Below are 5,278 nucleotides of genomic sequence, written 5' to 3' on the forward strand. Positions count from 1 at the left end.
ATGATGGAAAATTCAATTTTGGGATTAAATTTGGAAAATTGGGTCAAAATCGAGTCGAATTTGAGAATTTAGACCAACCCGGGTATGTCGAGTTGACCGGGTCAACTCGACCCGACTTGGGTAGCTTGTCTTCTTCACCCGACTTGCTCAAAGCGCACTAAACCCAGAAAATCAGTTCGTGCCCACGACTTGACCGATCATTCTCGATCAAACTAGCACGTGTTAATCGGTTTGGCCAGTTGGAAAATATCCAGCTGGCACCAGATAATCATCCCCAACCGATTATGAGTCAGTTTTAACAGAATTTGGGTAGGAAATTAATCAACAAAAACGAAGAAAACCTGAAGGAGAAGGAGGAGAACCTGTTCGACGAATTGCCAAAGAGAGAGAGAGAGAGAGAGAGAGAGAGAGAGAGAGAGAGAGAGAGAGAGAAACTGAGCCAAACCAAAGAGAGAGAATCAGAGAGAAAGGGTTGTAGGTTCTCCCACGAGTGTTCGGCGCCGCCCTAGACGGTGGAGCGCCGGCGAATCGTGAGTTGATCGTGACCTCCCCTCTCCATTCCAGTCGGGAAAGCCTGATCGCGAAGGCCTGAAACCGGGCATTTTCCGGCGCACTGAGACCTGTTTCGGCGAAATCAAGACCACCAGGAGGAAGAGAAAGTGTCAAGGAACAACCCTTGGGGTGCAGATCACTTCAACAATTTCGTTTGGTCATCAAACAAAGCAGGTAAATCTTGTTCAAGGTCACGGTTTTTCCAGAATTCAAAAAATGTGATTCGGTTCAATCTTGTTGTTCTTGCGATTTTTTTTGCGATTTTGCATTCCAGGATGTTCATTACTAGTTTCTAATCATTTTGTTGTTGTTTGATTGTGTTTTTGGACATTAAAATGCATGAACCGAGTCGGCCCCGCCATTGAAACCCCTCGCCGAAGCTGAGGTGACCCTGCCGGAGCGTCACCGTGACCATAGGTCATCCAAGTAGGCTTCCTTTCAACTTTGTTTGATGATTTGATGTTGATTGGAACCGATTTAGACGGCTAGGGCGAGTAGGATAGTCATTTAGGTTCTGAAAAATGTAAGTTTAGCCGGTGAAGGTTTGGGTTTTTGGACCGAATTTTAGCCGGTCGGCGAACGTCCGACGGCACAACGATTAAGCTAGATTAGTAACAGGTAATATGGACTTCATCGTGGATCAGTCGGAATGGTCAAAAGGTCGCCGGAGGCTCGTCGGTGACGAGCCCGAACGGTGACCTCGAGAACGTTAAATACGGAACAGTGTCCACCAACTGTTTGTAAAAATGCCTCAAAGAAAATACTCAAAACGGCGCCGTTTTTGGCTCTGGTCTCGCCGGAGGGGATGACCGGCGATCGGCGCCGGCGACGCCCAGTTCGGCCAAGCCGAACCGGTCCGGTCCGGTTCGTTTCCCCGGCGGGAAAATTTGAAAAAAATTCTAAAAAAAATAAAAAAATCAGAAAATTCTAAAAAAAATCACAAAAATCATACAAAAATTAGAATTTTTTTAGAAAATCAGAAAATTAGAAAATTTCATAAAAATTCAAAAATTTACAGAAAATTCATAAAAATTTAAAAATTTTCAGAAAAATCCAAAAATTTTCAGAAAATTCATAAAAATTTCGAAAATTCGGAAAATACAAAAAAAAAATTTGAAAAATTTGGAAAATCAATAAAAATTGAAAAATTGGAAAATTCATAAAAATTTTCGGAAAACCATAAAAAATCAATTCTCGGTTTTAATAAATTTTTCGAAAAAATAAAAAATTAAAAAAATTTTGAAAATTCACAGAATGGTCCAAAATCATTGTGGCCAGCCATAAAAAGTGAAATTTGATTTTTCGGAAGTGCCCAAGTGGCATTTTTAGAAAATTCCAAATTCAGGGGTTATAACCCCTAAAAAACCTAAAACCCTAAAAATGTGTAAGTCATGAAATGAACAAGCTTTTAGAGCTTCATTAGGGTTTGGGTGTTTTGATTGATTTTCGTTTTAGAGACCACTTAGGATTGATTGACTTGATTGACTTTGATTGTGCATTTAATACTTGTTTGGTCTTTCCTGCGATTAGAACTGATAGGATTAGTGGGTAAGCCTCGGAAATTCGCATGACACGTTAGACAACATATCGTTCTTAGGTACTGAAAGGGCATTAGGGATCTCGATTCGAGATCAATAACGTAACCAAGTCCCCGTACTCAGAATCTCTGGTTCGTAGATCGTGGTATTTCTCCCGTACCTCGATTAGGTTTCTAGTCTACTTACCAATAATGACTAGTGGCGACTCCAAAATAAAAAACCTAGACAAAATAAGAAATTACCTTCCACTGTCACGTGAGGTATGGTCTGGGAGAGACCCTTACACGGAAATACCTCCTTAGCGTGCAAATCCCGAAAAAACCCCAAAAGCGCGGCGCGACAGGCTTGGCGACTCCGCTGGGGAATTCCTAACTTTTCTAAGTGGACTTAGGCCTAGATAGAACGATATGCTTGTGTTTTGTGCTTGCAAGGATCCCAGGTACGTCCCGCTAATGATAGTGTTAAATGGTTTTGCAGGCGGGTGTTATAAGGGGTGTTGTCTTTGCTAACCCTTGTTTTGCAGGATGGTGTTGGGATTGAATGTGTTTTGAATGAATTTTAGAAGTGTTGTTTGGTCATTAATTGCTATGCATGTCTTTAAATTGCTTTAGCACTACACCATTAGCACACACCACCCGTGGCCCAACCCCGGCTACATTTAGGATTACCCTTAGGAGGTATGTGTTTAGGCGGAACTATGGGCCGATTGCTCATGGGATCGTTTAAATACAATGCCGATCACCGAGGTGGAATAATATTCCATAACTTTAGGCCGATTGTCTATTGGAATGAAATCCCTTGTCCATTAAGGTGATGACCTTGAGCCTTTAGTATATCCAACCCTCTTTAGGCGTCAAAACCTCACTGGTTGCATTCGTTTGTCTTTGTGGTTGGTATACCTAAAACCAAACAAAAATATCATGGTAAGCAAGTATCGTTCCATTCCATTCCTTTACAATTATGCAATGCTAGTTGGCACATTTTTAAAAAATGCCTAAATGACATTCAATGCTTGATCTAAATGCTCTTTCATTTTAGAATGCATGATTAAGGCGTCATACTCCATTTGATCATTCTTTCATTTTTAGATGAAATGTGTAGGTTCATGGCGGATTTCTCATGTGATTCAAACGTTCATTTCAATGTGTTTGAAGTTGCAAACCATAGTTTATGACTTTATGGTCTAAATGGAGTATGACAGAATGGGCATTTAAATCACACATTGAATTTGTCCATAATCTCAACTATATGCTTTTTTAAGGTTTGAATGGACTTAAAATGACATTTGCATTACTTTCGAGGCATGCAAGTGTACTTTACCTCCTTTTCACCTCAAAAGAACATATGATTGAAATGGAGGCATTAAAATTGATTCGCAATCTATGGTGACTAATGACAAATCTTTTTGCATAATTAGGCTAAATGGGGAAACTAGGGTAGCGCATGGTAACCATTCTGGTTTTGTCCAGAACTAGTTTTCTATTCCCAGAAATAGTTTTGGATCGGAAACCCGTTTGGTAACGCAATTTCATTTTTCTATTTCTGGAATAACTTTTTGTTCCAGAACCGATTCTGGACCAAAAATCAGAACAAAAAAAAAGTAGGTTTTTCATTTCTTGAACAAAAGTCAAAATCATTTCTGAGGAACCTGTTCTCTTCAAAAAACACATCCATCTTGTCTCCTCTCATCTCTCTGATCTGGAAGCCCGTCTCTCTCTCTACTCTCTCTCTGTTGCCATCGAGAGGAAGCCAGGGCCGCTCGCTCGCTCGCTCCTTCCTGCTCCACGTAAGCTCCGATCCTACGCTGGATCTTCTCTCATCTCTCTCTTTTCTGGATTTGGAAGTCACAGTGATCGGGGGGGTTAGCTTCGGCCTCGCCATGGCCGCCGGTCGACCTCGCCATCGCCCAAATTTGGGTGATGGCGAGGTCGATCTCCAGACCTGGGCGAGGCCACCGCCGTCTTGCTCACTCGCTTTGGCCGAGAGGAAGCCAGGGCCGCCATGATCGGGGAGGTTGGCTTCGGTTCTCTTCCGTCTCAGCAAAAATGTGCAGGAAAGTTCAAGTTCATACATATAGTTTGTGGGAAATGTTAGAATTAGTCTTTTGTTCATAATTTTGTATATGGGTGGCTTCTACCTGAAGCCATTTTACATAGGAGCTTTACCTTGGTACTTTCTTGATGAAATCTTTTTATCATTCAAAAAATGAAAGTGTTGACAAATATGAATTGGTCGGTTGTTTGTGGGTTCTGTTATACCGAGTTTGATGGGTGAATACAGAATACTAGATTACTTAAAGTATGGTTTAAACCTGAGCTATGTTCTTGCGCCTACACTTTTTAAGATTTATGTTAAAAGTTGGTTTTTGATCATCGTACTGGAAGCTTTGTGCTAGTTGACCAAATATTTCGATTAAAAACGTGAGGATATGATCAGATGGTGTAACTTGAGCTGAGTGGTGTCACAGTCAGGTTTATTGAGTAGTTACTATGCATTCTCATGGGCTTGGATTGAATTAATTTGTCTTATGGTTTTTGTTAAACTATGTGTGTTGTAGGTTAGGTGGCAAATACCTGGTCATGCTGCAGTCAAGTTGAGAACCGTACTGTAGCTTGACGGGTGGTAGTTTTTTTTTAATGTAAGGTATGGGAATTGACCTGGACGCATCTCTTTTTTTTTAAACCTTAATTTTCTTCTACAGAAGTGGATGGAAAGTGATTTTTCGCCCTTAATCTGTCTGCTAGGTGTTCTGTTACTCGTCGGATTTACCTGTGGTTTGGTTTCTAAAAGAAGCTTGTGAGAGAGAGATATGGTGACAGGCTTTTTTCAGAGAGCTAATAAGAAATTGAAAAAAGAAGAATCAATGTGCAGCAGCAGCTGTTATGAGACATGAAGTTGATAGTATCGTGTGGTTACGTTCTGTGTCCGTGACATTTGCATCTTTCTGATGCCCTGTTTTCCGGTTCGGTTAATGCATGGTTTTTACTTCCGGTTTGTATTTACTAGTACAAATTACAATCTTGTTGGCAAAGTGGGAAATCAGATTCAAATAGAATGATAAGTATAACTTCTTTGGTTTCTTAAATCAAGAGAAGCATAATCATGTTTGTACCCTGCTTTCGGATCGCATGTTTTTCATCTTAGAACTGCTTCATATGAGTCTTCCTTAGCCCTATCCTGAAGTTTCA

The 5,278-nt window shown here is 40.6% G+C and overlaps 1 long non-coding RNA gene across 1 annotated transcript; it reads left to right on the forward strand.

The window, feature by feature from the left end:
- The first annotated feature begins 4,129 nt into the window (after positions 1-4,129).
- On the forward strand, positions 4,130-4,960 carry LOC115665187 (uncharacterized). Its single transcript, XR_004003728.2, has 2 exons — positions 4,130-4,733; positions 4,835-4,960. It is a non-coding gene; the product is annotated as an uncharacterized LOC115665187 (long non-coding RNA).
- The last annotated feature ends 318 nt before the right edge of the window (positions 4,961-5,278 follow it).

Source organism: Syzygium oleosum, unplaced genomic scaffold (assembly GCF_021117445.2).
Source record: "Syzygium oleosum isolate NSW1041296 unplaced genomic scaffold, Sole_v2.1 Sole_v2.01, whole genome shotgun sequence".
Lineage (NCBI taxonomy): Eukaryota > Viridiplantae > Streptophyta > Magnoliopsida > Myrtales > Myrtaceae > Syzygium > Syzygium oleosum.